The 15,443-nt window shown below is 45.2% G+C and overlaps 1 long non-coding RNA gene across 1 annotated transcript in view; it reads left to right on the top strand.

Annotated features, from left to right (window-relative positions):
* Window positions 1–15,443, top strand: part of LOC140210974 (uncharacterized) — a 111,255-nt gene that overhangs the window by 5,957 nt on the left and 89,855 nt on the right. The gene's annotated exons all lie outside the window — the stretch shown is intronic.

The raw sequence follows: 15,443 nt of genomic DNA, 5'->3' as shown, positions 1-15,443 counted from the left end.
TAAGGTTAGAACTAGAAGTCATAGGTTAAGGGTGAAGGGTGAAATATTTAAGGACAACCTGAGGGGAACCTCTTCACTTAAAGGGTGCTGTGAGTGTGGAATGAACTGCCTGTGGAAGTGGGTTCATTTAAGGAAGTTTGGATAAGTATATGGGTGGGAGGGGCGGGAGGGGTGGGAAGGACCATCAAGTCAGCAATCATCCTCCTTTGCTCCAAAGGGAAAAGTCATAACTCGCTCAACCTCTCCTGTTAGAAAAAGGTCTCCAATACAGACAGCATCCTGATTTCTTACCAGACACCTGAAAATAAATAATAAATAAATTAAATTTTCAAATAACTCTGAGTTCCTCCAGTGCATTGTGTGTGGGTTTAAACAGGAAAGTAGTCAAGTGCAGGGCGTACTGAACGAGACTGCAGATGATGTATTTTGAGCAACAAACAAACTGCTGGAGGAGCAGCATCCGTGAGCGGGGAAAGGCATTTTTGATGTTTCGTGTCCCGATGTTAATAGACAATAGACAATAGGTGCAGGAGTAGGCCATTCAGCCCTTCGAGCCAGCACCACCATCCACTGTGATCATGGCTGATCATCCACAATCAGAACCCTTTTCCTGCCTTCTCCCCATATCCCTTCACTCCGCTATCCTTAAGAGCTCTATCTAACTCTTTCTTGAAAGAATCCAGAGAATTGGCCTCCACTGCTTTCTGAGGCAGAGCATTCCACAGAACCACAACCCTCTGTGTGAAAAAGTTTTTCCTCAACTCCGTACTAAGTTGTCTACCCCTTATTCTTAAACTGTGGCCTCTGGTTCTGGACTCCCCCAACATCGGGAACATGTTTCCTGCCTCTAGCGTGTCCAATCACTTAATAATCTTATATGTTTCAATCAGATCATAATGTTGAATCAAGACTGAGTGGAGGTGGGTAGTTACAGTAGGGAATTTGGTGCAGGAAACATGGCAATACTTGTGAGCTGCCCCCCGGCACAATCCAGAAAATTTCTACAGATTTAGGAGGCGAGTATTCTAATTGGTTGCATCACCGTCTGGCATGCACAAGATTAGCAAAAGGCTGGACTGAAGATCAAACAACTTTAGGAACCTGATTTGTTAATAATGTCTTGACTAGTCCCCCCAGTAGTCACTGTTCATGCATGTACAGTGCTCTGGGTGAGATCATTATCTGGAATGTACTGCTTGATGTCAACACCTCTGAAGATCCATCCTAGGCCCAGCAATTTGAAGCAATTATAAAGACGGCACTCTGGCAGCTATATTTTATTTGGAGCTTGAGGAGAATTAGTATGTCACCTGAGACCGCAGCAAATTTCTGCAGATGTTCTGTGGAGAGCACTCTGACTGGTTTCATCGTCATCTGGTATGGAGGGGCCACTGCACAGGATCCCGACCAACAAGGACATCTTCAGAAGGCGATGCCTCAAAAAGGTGGCACTCATTGTTAAGGACCTCCATCAACGAGGACATGCCCTCTTCTCGTTACTACCATTAGAGTGGAGGTACAGGAGCCTGAAGAACCCCACCCACTCTTTTAGGAACAGCTTCTTCCCCTCCGCCATCAGATTTCTGAATGGACAATGAACCCATGAACACTACCTCACCATAGAAACGTAGAAAACCTACAGCACAATACAGGCCCTTCGGCCCACAAAGCTGGGCTGCACATATCCTTACCTTAGAGTTTACCCAGGGTTACCCATAGCCCTCTATTTTTCTAAGCTCCATATACCTATCTGGAGGTCTCTTAATGACCTTATCGTTGCAGGCAGCCCATTCCACGCACTCACCACTCTCTGCGTAAAAAACTTACCCCTGACATCTCCTCTGTACCTGCTTCCCAGCACCTTAAAACTGTGCCCTCTCGTGCTAGACATTTCAGCCCTGGGAAAAAGCCTCTGACTATCCACACGATCAATGCCTCTCATTATCTTGTACATCTCTATCAGGTCACCTCTCATCCTCCGTCGCTCCAAGGAGAAAAGGCCAAGTTCACTCAACCTATTCTCATAAGGCATGCTCTCCAAACCAGGTAACATCCTTGTAAATCTCCTCTGCACCCTTTCTATGGTTTCCACATCCTTCCTGTAGTGAGGCGACCAGAACTGAGCACAGTACTCCAAGTGGGGTCTGACCAGGATCCTATATAGCTGCAACATTACCTCTCGGCTCCTAAACTCAGTCCCACGGTTGATGAAGGCCAGTGCACCGTATGCCTTCTTAACCACAGAGTCAAGTGCAGCAGCTTAGAGTGTCCAATGGACTCGGACCCCAAGATCTCTCTGATCCTCCACACTGCCAAGAGTCTTGCCACTCACGCTATATTCTGCCATCATATTTGACCTACCTCACACTTATCTGGGTTGAACTCCATCTGCTATTTTTCAGCCCAGTTTTGCATCCTATCAGTGTCCCACTGTATCCCTGCTCTTTTTTTGCAGTACTTATTTAATTTAAAAAATTAATATATATTTCTATTGTAATTGATATTATTGTAATTTTCATATTTATTTACTCTTTTATGTCCTGCATTGTACTGCTGCCACAAAACACCAAATTTAACAACACATGCCAGTGACAAGAAGTCTGATTCTGATTCAGGTTCAACTTCGCTGATTGGATTTGACGCAAATGACACATTTACTGTTTGTTTCAATGTTATGATGTAATGTGACAAATGAAGCTCCTGTTTACCTTTGTAAGGAGCAGTTCTATGTATCACAGTGACCTGAACCAAAGTCATTTCTCAAGAACTTAGGATTATACTACAGTGTTGGCGTCCATATGATTTCAGATATTTTAAATAGTGAAAAAAATTCTCCAAACTGCACTCTAGGGGTTTGAACTCATGGCTTAGCTGTTAGTTTGGGACTCCAGAGCCAGCAGTTTGGTAAGAAACCCAATAAGGGAACGTCATGGAGAAAGCAGAATAGAAATATTTACACTTGGGCTGAGATTTGAGCAAGGTAAGGGAAACTGGACTCATTGTTCAGTAAAACACTTAGAGTCCTAGATTCAGACAGTCATAGAAAAGTACAGCGCTGAAAGAGGCCCTTTGGCCCATCTAGTCAAGGCCACGCCATTTAAACTGCCTACTCCCATTGACCTGCACTGGGGCCTTCCATACCTCTACCATCCATGTACCTATCCAACCTTCTGAAAAACATTGAAATCAAGCTCACAAACACCACTGGCAGCTCACTCCATACTCTCACTACCCTTGGAGTGAAGAGCTTCCCCCTCATGTTCTCCCTAAACTCTTCACCGTTCAATCTTAACCCATGACCTCCAGATGTAGACCCACCCAACCTCAGTACAAAAAGCCTGCTTGCGCTTACCCTATCTATACCCCTCTATCAGATCTACCTTCAATTGAAGGATAGGTCCCTCAATCTTCCTCCCAGTGCAGAAGTGGCTAAGTATGGGGGGGGTGGGGGGGTGGGGCATAATTATAAGGTGATTGGACAAAAGTATGGGGGGGAGAATGTCAGAGGTAAGTTCTTTACACAGAGAGTGGTGTGTGTGTGTGTGGAACACCCTGCCGGGGATGGTCGTAGCGACAGACGTATTAGGGGCATTTAAGAGAGTCTTAGATAGATAACGTGGCCAAGTGGTTGAGGCGTTCGTCTAGTGATCCGAAGGTCGCTAGTTCGAGCCTCAGCTGTGGCAGCATGTTTGTGTCCTTGAGCAAGGCACTTAACCACACATTGCTCTAGTGTCTGAGCGAGGAGTGGCGCCCCACACAGACTTCCAATCTGCACCTTGTAAGGCATGAAAATGCCCGACGCAGGCCTCTCGTGGTCTGAGTCGATGTCCCCCCCACCCCCGGTAGATAAGTAAATAAATGATAGAAAGATGCAAGGAGGGAAGTGTTAAATTGATCTTAGAGTAGGTTAAAAGATCGGCACAACATCATGGGCTGAAAGGCCTGTACTGTGCAGTAATTCTCTTGTATGCTCTATGTTCTATGATTTGGAAGTTTGTTTATCCAGAAGCATAACATGAAGCCTTACCTTGGACGACCCATCTCTGACTCTGAGTGCCTGCAGTGGTAAGTTCCCCAGCACTCATACAAGTTTGAAAAATATGAAGTCTCCATCTGCTCCTGAAGGCCTTTGGCTTGTGTCCTGTGAGTAGAAGCCAACTGGCTTCTTCTTGGAATATTACTTGGATGCTTGCCAGAACTTCTGCAAATTGCACCCCAGAACGGTGCCTGCGGCTCAAAGCATGTGTGGCTGTTTGAAATCCAGTTGCTTTTGGGACATTGTTCAAACTGAGAACTTCCCGTAAGATTTAACCAACAAAGCAACAGCGTTAAGAAGTGGTTTAGTGGATGAAACCTTTTATAGATCAGGAATGCTTCCTGGTAGAGTGCAGGTTAGCACAAAGAATTTTAACTGAACTAGTTCAACTTCAAGCTCCTGTACCTAATAAACTGGCCGCAGAGTGTATGTTCATGGTCTTCTGCTGCCCATCTGCTTCAACGTTCAACATGCTGTGTGTTCAGAGATGTTCTCCTGCACGCCACTGTTGTAACGTGTGGTTACTTGTGTTACTGTCGCCTTCCTGTCAGCCTGAACCATTCTGGCCATTCTCCTCTGACCTCTGTCATTAACAAGGCATTTTCACTCATAGGATTGCCGCTTTTTGTTTCTCACATCATTCTCAGTAAATTCTAGAGACTGTTTTGTATGAAAATCCCAAGGGATCAGCAGTTTCTGAGATACTCAAACCACACGGTCTGGCACTAACAATCATTCCACAGTCAAAGTCACTTAGATCACATTTCTTCCCCATTCTGATGTTTGGTCTGAACAACAGCTGAACCTCTTGACTATGTCTGCATGCTTTTATGCATTGAGTTGCTGCCACATGATTGGCTGATTAGATATTTGCATTAACTAGTCTGAGCTGGGGTTTGGACACAAGGCATTATTTATTTAGAGAAAGGCCCATCTGTCTCTTCAAGCCGTGTTGCCTAGCAACCCATTGACTTAACTCTAGCTTTATCATGGGACAATTTACAAAGACCAATTGACCTACTAATCTGTATGTCTTTGGCCTGCGGGAGGAACACTTATGTCAGGAGCTGTTCATTGACTGTAGCTCAGCATTTAACACCATCATTCTCACAATCCTGATTGGGAAGTTACAAAACCTGGACCTCTGTACCTCCCTCTGCAATTGGATCCTCGACTTCCTAACTGGAAGACCACAATCTACTTGGATTGATGATAATATCACCTCCTCGCTGATGATCAACACTGGCGCACCTCAGGGGTGTGTGCTTAGCCCACTGCTCTACTCTCTATATACCCATGACTGTGTGGCTAGGCATAGCTCAAATACCATCTATAAATTTCCTGATGATACAATCATTGTTGGTAGAATCTCGGAGGGAGATGAGAGGGTGTACAGGAGCAAGGTATACCAGCTAGTTGAGTGGTGTCGTAGCAACAACCTTGCACTCTAGACAAAAGAGCTGATTGTGTACTTTTGGAAGGGTAAGGTGAGGGAACACAAACCAATCCTCATAGAGGGATCAGATGTGGAGAGAGTGAGCAGTTTCAAGTTCTTGGGTGTCATGATCTCTGAGGACCTAACTGGGTCCCAACACATCAATGGAGCTATAAAGACAGCAAGGCAGCGGCTAAATTTCATTTGGAGTTTGAAAAGATTTGGTTTGTCACCTAAAACAGTCGAAAACTTCTATAGATGTAACATGGAGAGCACTCTGACAGGCTGCGTCACTATCTGGTATTGGCGGGGAGGCGTGGGGATCTACTGCACAGGACTGAAAGAAGCTACAGGAAGTAATTAATCAATTCCATCTTGGGTACTAGCCTCTGCAGTACCCATGACATCTTCAAAGTCTGAAAAAGGTGACGTCCATTATTGAGGACCCCCATCACCCAGGCCATGCCTTGTTCTCATAGTTACCATCAGGAAGGAGGTACAAATGCCTGAAGGCACACACTCAGTGATTCAGGAACAGCTTCTTCCGCTCTGCCATCAGTTACCTAAATGGACATTGAACCCATGAACACTACCTCTCTCTTTTTTTAAGTATATATTATTTCTGTCTTTGCACTATTTTTAATCTATTCAATATACATATACTGTAATTAATTTACTTCTTTGTTTAATTGTTTTCTTCCATATGATCATGAATTTTATCGAACTGCTGCTGCTAAGCTGACAAATTCCATGACACATGCTGGTGATGATAAACCTGATTCTGATTCTGAAACTGGAGCACCAGGAAGAAACCCACATGCACTCAGGAAGGAACGTACAAACCTGTTTACAGGGGACATTGGAATTGAACTCCGAACCCTGACGCTATGATGCCGTGGCTCCACTTCTGGTGCCCGTCCTTCTGTCCTGCACAACGTGTAAATGACCGTTGCAGTGATGAAATATTTCAGTGTGTGAGGTGCATTTTGGGTACCTGAGACTTGGCAGTGTGCTGTTGGAATGTGACTCCTTCCTTCTTTTCTTCTTTACGGAAATGCCCTTACCTGAAAACACCTAGCACCAGGAAAGCTGTTATAAGACTAATAAATCACTCCTTAGTATGTTAAGATGGAATATTGACAGTGTTGCCCTTGCCTGAAAGCACAGCTTCCAGCCTGCTGTTATAACTAATAAGTAGTTCCCAAGTATGATAAGATGGACCCTCGAGTTTAAAACCTACCTCGTTGTGGCCTTGTACCTTATTGTTTATTCACTGCACTTTCTCTGTAGCTTATTTCTGCATTATGATATTGTTTTACCTTGGTCTAGCTCAGTTCCAATTCCAATTCCTTGCTTTTTTCCCTTCTGGGATCCTGTGGAAAGGGCTATGTCACTTGCCCAGGATGGAGTTCCCCATTGATTCACCAATATGAATGTTTTTCCCCTGTCGGGTTCTGTGGAAGGAGGTAGGTGATGATTGGTCACCTGCCCAGGAAGGAGTTTCTCATTGATCCATCAACATGATTTTTTTTTCCCCTATAAGGTTCCGTGGAAGGGAGTAGATGATAATGGTTCAACTGCCCAGGAAGGAGTTTCCCATTGGTCCATCAATATGAATTCCTTTGATTGGGCGAATGTCCCACACTGCTGGAATTATGCCAGCCTTTCACGAGACTGTAATCCAATGACTGTCTGGTGAAATGGTCATTGGCAACCCACTAGCTACTAATCCTACCCAACTGCAGACTGGTTCATGTAACCACAGCTTTGCAAGGATTAAGGCTGTTTCTGGGAAGCCAAGAAAAAAAATCTTAGTCAGAAAAAACCTCTGTGAAAACCTAAAGCAAAATAAAACCACAGTAGTGACTGTCTAATTGTGGGACCAACAATTCCCATCTCTGTCAGTACACAAGATGGAATAGGTTTAAGGTGAGGCAGAAAGGATTTAAAGGAATGAATTTAATCTTTTTTCTGTAAGTATCTGAGGGGCAGCATTTTTCAACAGAAGGTAGGAAGATATGTAGAAGGAGTTACCGGAGGAAGTGGAGCAGGCAGGTATAATTGATAGGAGAGGTATGTAGGGCAAATGCACATACATTGAACCAGGTCAGGTAGGCAACTTGATCAACACGGATGAGTTGGGCTGAGGGGTTTATTTCCCTGCAGTATAACTCTGAGTTTGGAGGGTGTATTCAGAAGTTACAGGCGATGTTTGACACCAAAGCTGGCCATTTGAAACAACAGGTCCACAGTGTTCTTGTGCCATCTCAGCCCATCTCCGTGCAACATATGACACAGACGATGTCACTTTATGGAGCCATGGAGTCATAGAACACTTATTTGCTCATTACGTGTCATGTCGTATTACATGGGCGATTATGGTCTTTCCATGATCATGACTGTTCTTGGCAAATTTTTCGACAGAAACAATTTGCCATTGTCTTCTTCTGGGCAGTGTCTTTACAAGACGGGTGACCCCAGACATTATCAATACTCTTCAGACATTGTCCGCCTGGCATCAGTCGTTGCATAACTAGGGCTTGTGATGTGCACCATTTGCCCATCTGATCATCCATCACTTGCGCCCATGGCTTCATGTGACCTTTGATCGGGGGGGGGGGCTAATCAGGTGCTCACCTTGCCCAAGGGTGACCTACAGGCTAGCTCAACCCTACCATCCTGATAGAACACTACAGCACAGAAACAGGCCCTTCAGCCCATCTAGTCCATGCCAAACTATTAATTCGCCTTGACCCATTGACCTGCGCCTGGACCATAGCTCGCCGTGCCCCTCCCATCCTTGTACCTACCTAAATTTTTCTTAAGTAATAGAATGTTACCTGGGTTTCATCACCTAAGTTACAGAGAAAGGTTGAACAAGTTGGGTCTTTATTCTTTGGAACGTAGAAGGTTGAGGGGGGACTTGATAGAGGTATTTAAAATTGAGAGGGATAGATAGAGTTGACGTGGATAGGCTTTTTCCAATGAGAGTGGGGGAGATTCAAACAAGAGGACATGAGTTGAGAGTTAAAGGGCAAAAGTTTAGGAGTAACATGAGGGGGAACTTCTTTACTCAGAGAGTGGTAGCTGTGTGGAACGAGCTTCCAGCAGAAGTGGTTGAGGCAGGTTCGATGTTGTTGTTTAAAGTTAAATTGGACAGCTATATGGACAGGAAAGGAATGGAGGGTTATGGGCTGAGTGCAGGTCGGTGGGACTAGGTGAGAGTAACAGTTCAGCGTGGACTAGAAGGGCCAAGATGGCCTGTTTCCATGCTGTAATTGTTATATGGTTATATGGTTATGGTTAAATTGAATTCACATTCACCACTTCTGTTGGCAGCTCGTTCCACACTCTCACCACTCTCTGAGTCAAGCTTCCCCTAAGGCTCCTCTTAAACATTTCACCTTTCACCCTCAACACATGACTTATCTGATATCAATTGCCACATCAGACTATCAAGTCTCACTTTACAAGATATTTCCCCCACCTTCACTGCTATCTGAGTGAACTTATTTCTTTCTCTAGTACTCAAGAAGATCTCAGATTTGAAACATTAGCTGCTTCTCGCTCTCTCTCTGCAGATGCTGACTGACCTGACAAGTGTTTACAGTATTTTTAGCTTATTTTATGTAGAGACTGGAAAACTCTAACATATCAAGAGTAAAATGAAATTGCCGCACCCAAATTTTGCAAAGCCCGTCCGGTTCCTTATTCCATCTGCAATAAAGTAGCCAGTGAGCAAGATGGCATGGAGGCTGAAAGAATTCTTTCCAAGTTTGAATGGAGTCAATGGGCAATGCCAGTGGTCCCAAAAGCCAAGAAGGATTGTTCTGTCAGGATCCATGGTGGTTTTAAGGTCACCATCAATGCAGCACTGAAAGTAGATCAATACCATCTTCCCAGGATAGAGGATATCTTTGGAAACCTTTCTGGAGGAAAACACTTCAGCAAAGTGGACTTAGCTGAGACCTACCTACAGATGGAAATTGAAGGAGAGTCCGAAGTGTTTCTCACTATAAACATGCACAAAAGGCTTTATCACTAAAAGAAGGCTTATTTTTGCAGTAGCATCTGCACCTGCACTGTAACAGAAAGCTATGAATCAGGTGCTGCAAGGCTGCCCAGGCATTCAGTGTTACCGGATGACATCATTATTATGGTGAGGATGACAAGGGACATCTCCAAAACCTCCGATAGTGTAAAAAAGATTAGAAGATTATGAGCTCAGAGCACAATGCAGCAAGTGTGAGTTCTTTAAATCAAGCATCACTTGCTGTGGTCACATGATTGATGCACAAGGATGTGTAAAGTGTGCTGAGAAAACTCAAGCACTGCTAGATGCCCCAAGGCCAAAGAACGTGTGGTACTTGTGGTCCTGTTTAGAATTTGTCAACCACTATATGGGTTCCTGTTAGACTTGACTAGTGGACTCCACCCCTTGAATGCGTTGAAATGGCAATGGACAAAGCAGAACATGGTGGCTTTCAAAAACGTCAAGGAAGTAGTGACATCAGACACTGTACTCACCCATTATGATCCACATCGTCCTGTGAAACTTGCCTGTGACACCTTGCCTTATGAAATAGGTGCAGTCATGTCACATGATAGGAGTGATGGAAGAGAACATCCCATAGCCCCAGATCACGTTCCCTTACTGCTGCAGAGAAAATTTACGCTCAGATTGACAGAGACCCCTTGAGTCTGGCTTGGGGTGAGAAATGTTTCAACCAGTACTTGTATGTGGGAGAGTTTACCCTCGTTACTGATGATCAGAGCTAAGTTTTTCACACAGAGTGGAAGGCACTGCTGGCGATGGTGGTAGAGGCGGATACAATAGGGATTTTTAAGAGACTCTTAGATAGGTACATGGAGCTTAGCAAAATAGAGGGCTATGCGATAGGGAAATTTTAGGCAACTTCTAGAGTAGGGTAAATGGTTGGCACAACATTGTGGGCCGAAGGGCCTGTAATGCGCTGTAGATTTCTTTGTTCTATGTCCTATCAACCGCGAGTGTCCATTTTCAATCCACAGAAGGGTGTTCCGCTAACAGTAGCCCTGTAACAGGCGCTTCGACCCCAATGAGCCCTCTCTGCCTAATTATAGCCATGTGACAGATTGACCTCCTAACCCTTACATCTTTGGACTATGGGAGGAAACCGGAGCACCCGGAGGAAACCCATGCGGTCATGGGGAGAACATACAAACTCCTTACAGGTGGAGGCAAGAACTGAACCTGCGTTGCTGGTAGTGTAAAGCACTGGGCTAACCACTACGCCTGTACATTACCATGTTGTCCCCTGGATTCCAAACGCCAACTATTGTTTGGCATCTCCAGTGACCTTGGCATCCTGTTAGAAGCTGGATTGTTGTTAATGAACCATAATGGATCTTTACCCCACCTCTCTCACTAGCTTCCAGGCTGCACCTACCCCTCCTGTCAGATTCCACCATCTGTAGCCCTTCATTCCCTCCACCTTCCAGCCTCTGTCCCTATTTCTACGCTTCCATCTCCCTCCTCACCTTCATCCACCCCTCAACAGGCCTCTCTTGCCCCACCTCTTCCCTCATCTTTTTAAACAAGCTGCCTCCCATCTACTGTTAATCCAGATGAAGCGTCTCAACCTGAAGCATCATCTGTCCACTTTCCCCTACAGATGCTGCCTGGCCTGTGGGGTTCCTCCGTGAAAATTGTTTCTTTCATACCTCATACAGAGACAGATGCGTAAAAAGGGCCCGAAGGATCATTGGGGACCCGAGCCACCCCAGCCACAAACTGTTCCAGCTGCTACCGTCCGGGAAACGGTACCACAACATAAAAGCCAGGGCCAACAAGCTCCGGGACAGCTTCTTCCACCAGGCCATCAGACTGATTAATTCACGCTGACACAATTGTATTTCTAAGCTATATTAACTGTTCTGTTGTATATCTTATTGTACATACTACTTATCACAAAATACTATAATTTGCACAAGATGGAGACGTAACATAAAGATTTTTACTCCTCGTGTATGTGAAGGACGTAAGAAATAAAGTCAATTCAATTCATTAGGAGAATGGAGAGAGATCTTATAGAGGGATACAAAATTATGAGGGGGTGTAAATGGGGTAAATACACAGAGGCTTTTTCCCATCAGAATGGGATTGAGTGGGAGATTTGGAACTATAGGCCCTAGGTTTAGGGCAAAAGGCGAAATATTTCAGGAGAACATGAGAAGCTTCTTTACTCAGAGGGTGGTGAGAGTGTGAGACAAAGTTCCCTCTAAGGAACGCGCACACATCTTTTGCTACTCACGCACGAAGGAGTTTAAAGCACGCACAAAAGGTTGTCACCCTCTTCCTCATTGGCCTATTAAGTATATATCACCAGCGTACACAATCGCATTTCCTTTTCCAGTTTCTGATGCTGACGGCATTGACAACGTGGAGTTTGTGATGATATGCCTGCAGACTTTAGAAATGGCTTATTTATACTCATTTAATTGAAGAAATTAATCATGTTGCTGTCACTGGGCAACAAATTGCACAGCGCAAGGTTCTTGTGCACACTGGTCATTTCAAATTAGAGGGAACATTGGTGTGAAATGGGCTGCTGGAGGAAGTGATGTATGTGGGTTTGATTGCAACATTTAAGAAAAGTTTGTATAAATATATAGACGAGAGGGGTATGGAGGGCTATGGTCCAGGTGCATGTTGATGAAACTAGCCAGAAAAAACAGGTTGACATGGGCTACAGTACTGTGCAAAAGTCTTTGGCACAAATATATATATATAGTTAGGGTGCTTAAGACTTTTTGCATGGTACTGTATTTGTCAACGTGGAGTGGAGAGCAAGTTTGTAAATCTGGCAGGAGAAAAGGATATTGGGAATGGCAAGGGTGGAGTGCCATGGGAAAGTTATGGAACAGATGGCAGAGGCGGAATGCCAGGGGCGGGGTGTGGGCGCACCCTGCCCTGAGACAGCAGGCAAGTCATTTGATTCCAAACAATCAGTTTATTGATCATTATGGAATGACACTCTAGTGCTTCCCACTTCCTTTCCTTTCCCTTCCCCTTTTCCCAACCATGATTCCCCTCTCCCTGCCCCCTTCTCTCTTTGTCCACTATAGAGACCCATATCAGAATCAGGTTTATCATCACTCACTTATGCCATGAAATTAGCTTTTTTTCACAACAGCAGTATAGTACAATACATAAAATTACTACATTGCTATGCAAAAGTCTTAGGCACACTAGCTATATAAGTATGCCTAAGACTTGCATAGTACTGTATATGGACAGAATGGCCTACTTCTCTGCCTTAGTGCTCTATCACTCTATAACACCCAGCACCAGATTAGACGCACATACTCTGTTCCAAGCTCTAGTCATAGGAAAGGAACTCCAGCAAGCCAAGAGTGGGGTTCAAAGATGAGTTAGACCATAAGACCATGAGATATAGGAGCAGAATTAGGCCATTTAGCCCATCGAGTCTGCTCCGCCATTTCATCAGGGCTGATCCATTTTTCCACTCAGCCCCAATCTCCTGCTTTCTCCCTGTATCCCTTCATATCTTGACCAACCAAGAATCTATCAACCTCTGCCTTAAATATACATAAAGACTTGGCCTCCACAGGTGCCTGTGACAACGGATTCCACAGATTCACCACTCTCTGCTAAAGAAACTCCTCCTCATCTCTGTTTCAAAAGGATGCCCCTCTATTCTGAGGCTGTGTCATCTAGTCCGAGACTATCCCACCATTGGAAACATCCTCTCCACATCCACTCTGTTGAGGCCTTTCACCATTCGATAGGTTTCAATTAGGTCACCACTCATTATTTTGAATTTCAGTGAATTCAGGCCCAGAGCAATCAAAAGCTTTTCATACGACAAGCCATTCAATCCTGGAATCATTTTGGTGAACCTCCTTTGAACCCTCTCCAGTGTCGGCACATCCTTTCTAAGATAAGGGGCCCAACAACTCCCTGAAGAAAAGCAATGATGACACCGTTTGCTGGGAATTCTTGTTCCATGACTGCTCAAGGACCAGAAGGAGCATTTGGGATGAAGATTGACACTGAGAGTCGGAAGCGGTGTGTAAACTCTGGATGAAAAACAACACACCGCGAGTTATCACACACACGATGCTGGAGGAACTCAGCAGACCAGGCAGCTTCTATGGAAATGAGTTAACAGTCCCGATGAAGGGTCTTGGCCCCAAATGTCGACTTTTTACTCTTTTCCACTGATGCTGCCTGGCCTGCTGAGTTCCTCCAGCAGTTTGTGTGTGTTGCTTTGGATTTCCAGCATCTGCTGGTTTTCCCTCTTGTTGGTGCTTCACAAATTATCTCCTCCAGATGCCCCACCAGGCTCCCCCTCCCTTGGCCATGGAGGATCTGTGCAGCCCACACGCTGACTCGTCATCCACAGCACAGAGCACAAGGAAGTTATCTTCAGTCTACAGGGACACAAAATGCTGGAGGAACTCAGCAGGTCAGGCAGCATCTATGGAAGGGAACGAGCAGTCAACTCTTCATCAGTCCCGATGAAGCATTTCAGCCGGAAACATCGACTGTTTATTCCCCTCCATAGATGCTGCCTGACCTGCCGAACTCCTCCAGCATTTTGTGTGTGCGCGTTGTTCTGGATTTCCGTCGTCTGCAGAATCTCTCATGTTTATGATTTGCTTCTCAATCCAAAGAGGGACTGCCTGAGAAGGAGGAAGATTACAGTAAATACAAATAGCTTTGATACTTAACAACGTCTTACATCTTTAAGGATTTAAAGAAGAAGTTGATTTGCTGTCCAGTAAGAGAGGAGAGCCAGGCCCATCGTCCCAGGGTGAAAGTAAGCCAACACCATAGTAGAGGAAATTTTAGGGGAGAAGAGTGATGTAAGTTTTTTGCACAGAGAGTGGGAGGTGCCTGGAATGCACTGTCAGGGGTGATGGTAGAGGCAGAAACATTAGGGACATTTAAAAGATTCTAAAGCGCATGGAAGAAAGAAAAGTGGAGGGCTAAGCAGGGTTAAGTGGATCTTGGAGTCGGAGAAAGGTTGGCACAACATCATGTACCGTGATGTACTGCTCTGTGTCCGGGAGAGTGGTGGATAGCCGGAACATGCTGCTTGCGGTGGCTGGTGGTGGAGGAGGAAGCAGATGTGATGGAGGCGGTTAAGAGGGCGAATGCAGGGAATGGAGGGACATGGCCTTTGTGTCTGCAGAGGGGATTCGTTCAGTAAGATGTTCAACTGGTCCAGCATGAAACTGTGGGCCGAAGGGCCTGTTCCTGTGCTGTACTGCTCCACGTTCTGTTTTATTCCTGGATGATCCTAGCAGTGTGCCGTTCACTGGGTGGTCTGCACTGGCTGCCGTGGGTGACCTTCAGAAACCATCCACCTGTCCTCACCTCTCACGCCTCAGAGAACGTTGGCCATGGAAAAGGCAGCAAAGGGAGCAAAGGGACGCATTAATCAGGGAACTCGCGATGGCTGACAGCATTCCACAAGTCACTCTATCCCTGACCAATAATCCCCAGTACAAATTAGGCCATAGGGCAGCTGGGCATGAGTATGGTTCATTTCACATAAGGCCATGTGAACGTTCAAGAGCTGGCATTCCTAGACTACAGTGGATTATTATGTCATTCAATGATTGCGTGGCGGCTCAGATGAAGAGATCACGGGAGGAGTGACTTCCTCCAGCTATGCTGTCCCAACCCTTCTGGGATATCCCAGAACAAGTGAGAGTTTGGACAAAACAGCAGCACATTGGTTGATCCCTTGCTGGTTTTACAGGGAGAAATGGAATCACAATTCAACACCTCCTTGCTTGCTACCAATAAATTGGTGGAAGTCAGCTCATGATTTTGGCATCGGATCCAACGGCCCTTGTAACCAGCATATACAAAATTACGGGGGGTATCGATAGGGTGAATGCAAGCAGACTTTTGCCTCTGATGTTGGATGGGATTAAAACCAGGGGCCTTGGGTTAAG

This window comes from Mobula birostris, chromosome 16 (assembly GCF_030028105.1).
Source record: "Mobula birostris isolate sMobBir1 chromosome 16, sMobBir1.hap1, whole genome shotgun sequence".
Lineage (NCBI taxonomy): Eukaryota > Metazoa > Chordata > Chondrichthyes > Myliobatiformes > Myliobatidae > Mobula > Mobula birostris.
The sequence above is the reverse complement of the archived record's forward strand: the minus strand, read 5'-3'. Positions and strand labels throughout refer to the sequence as shown.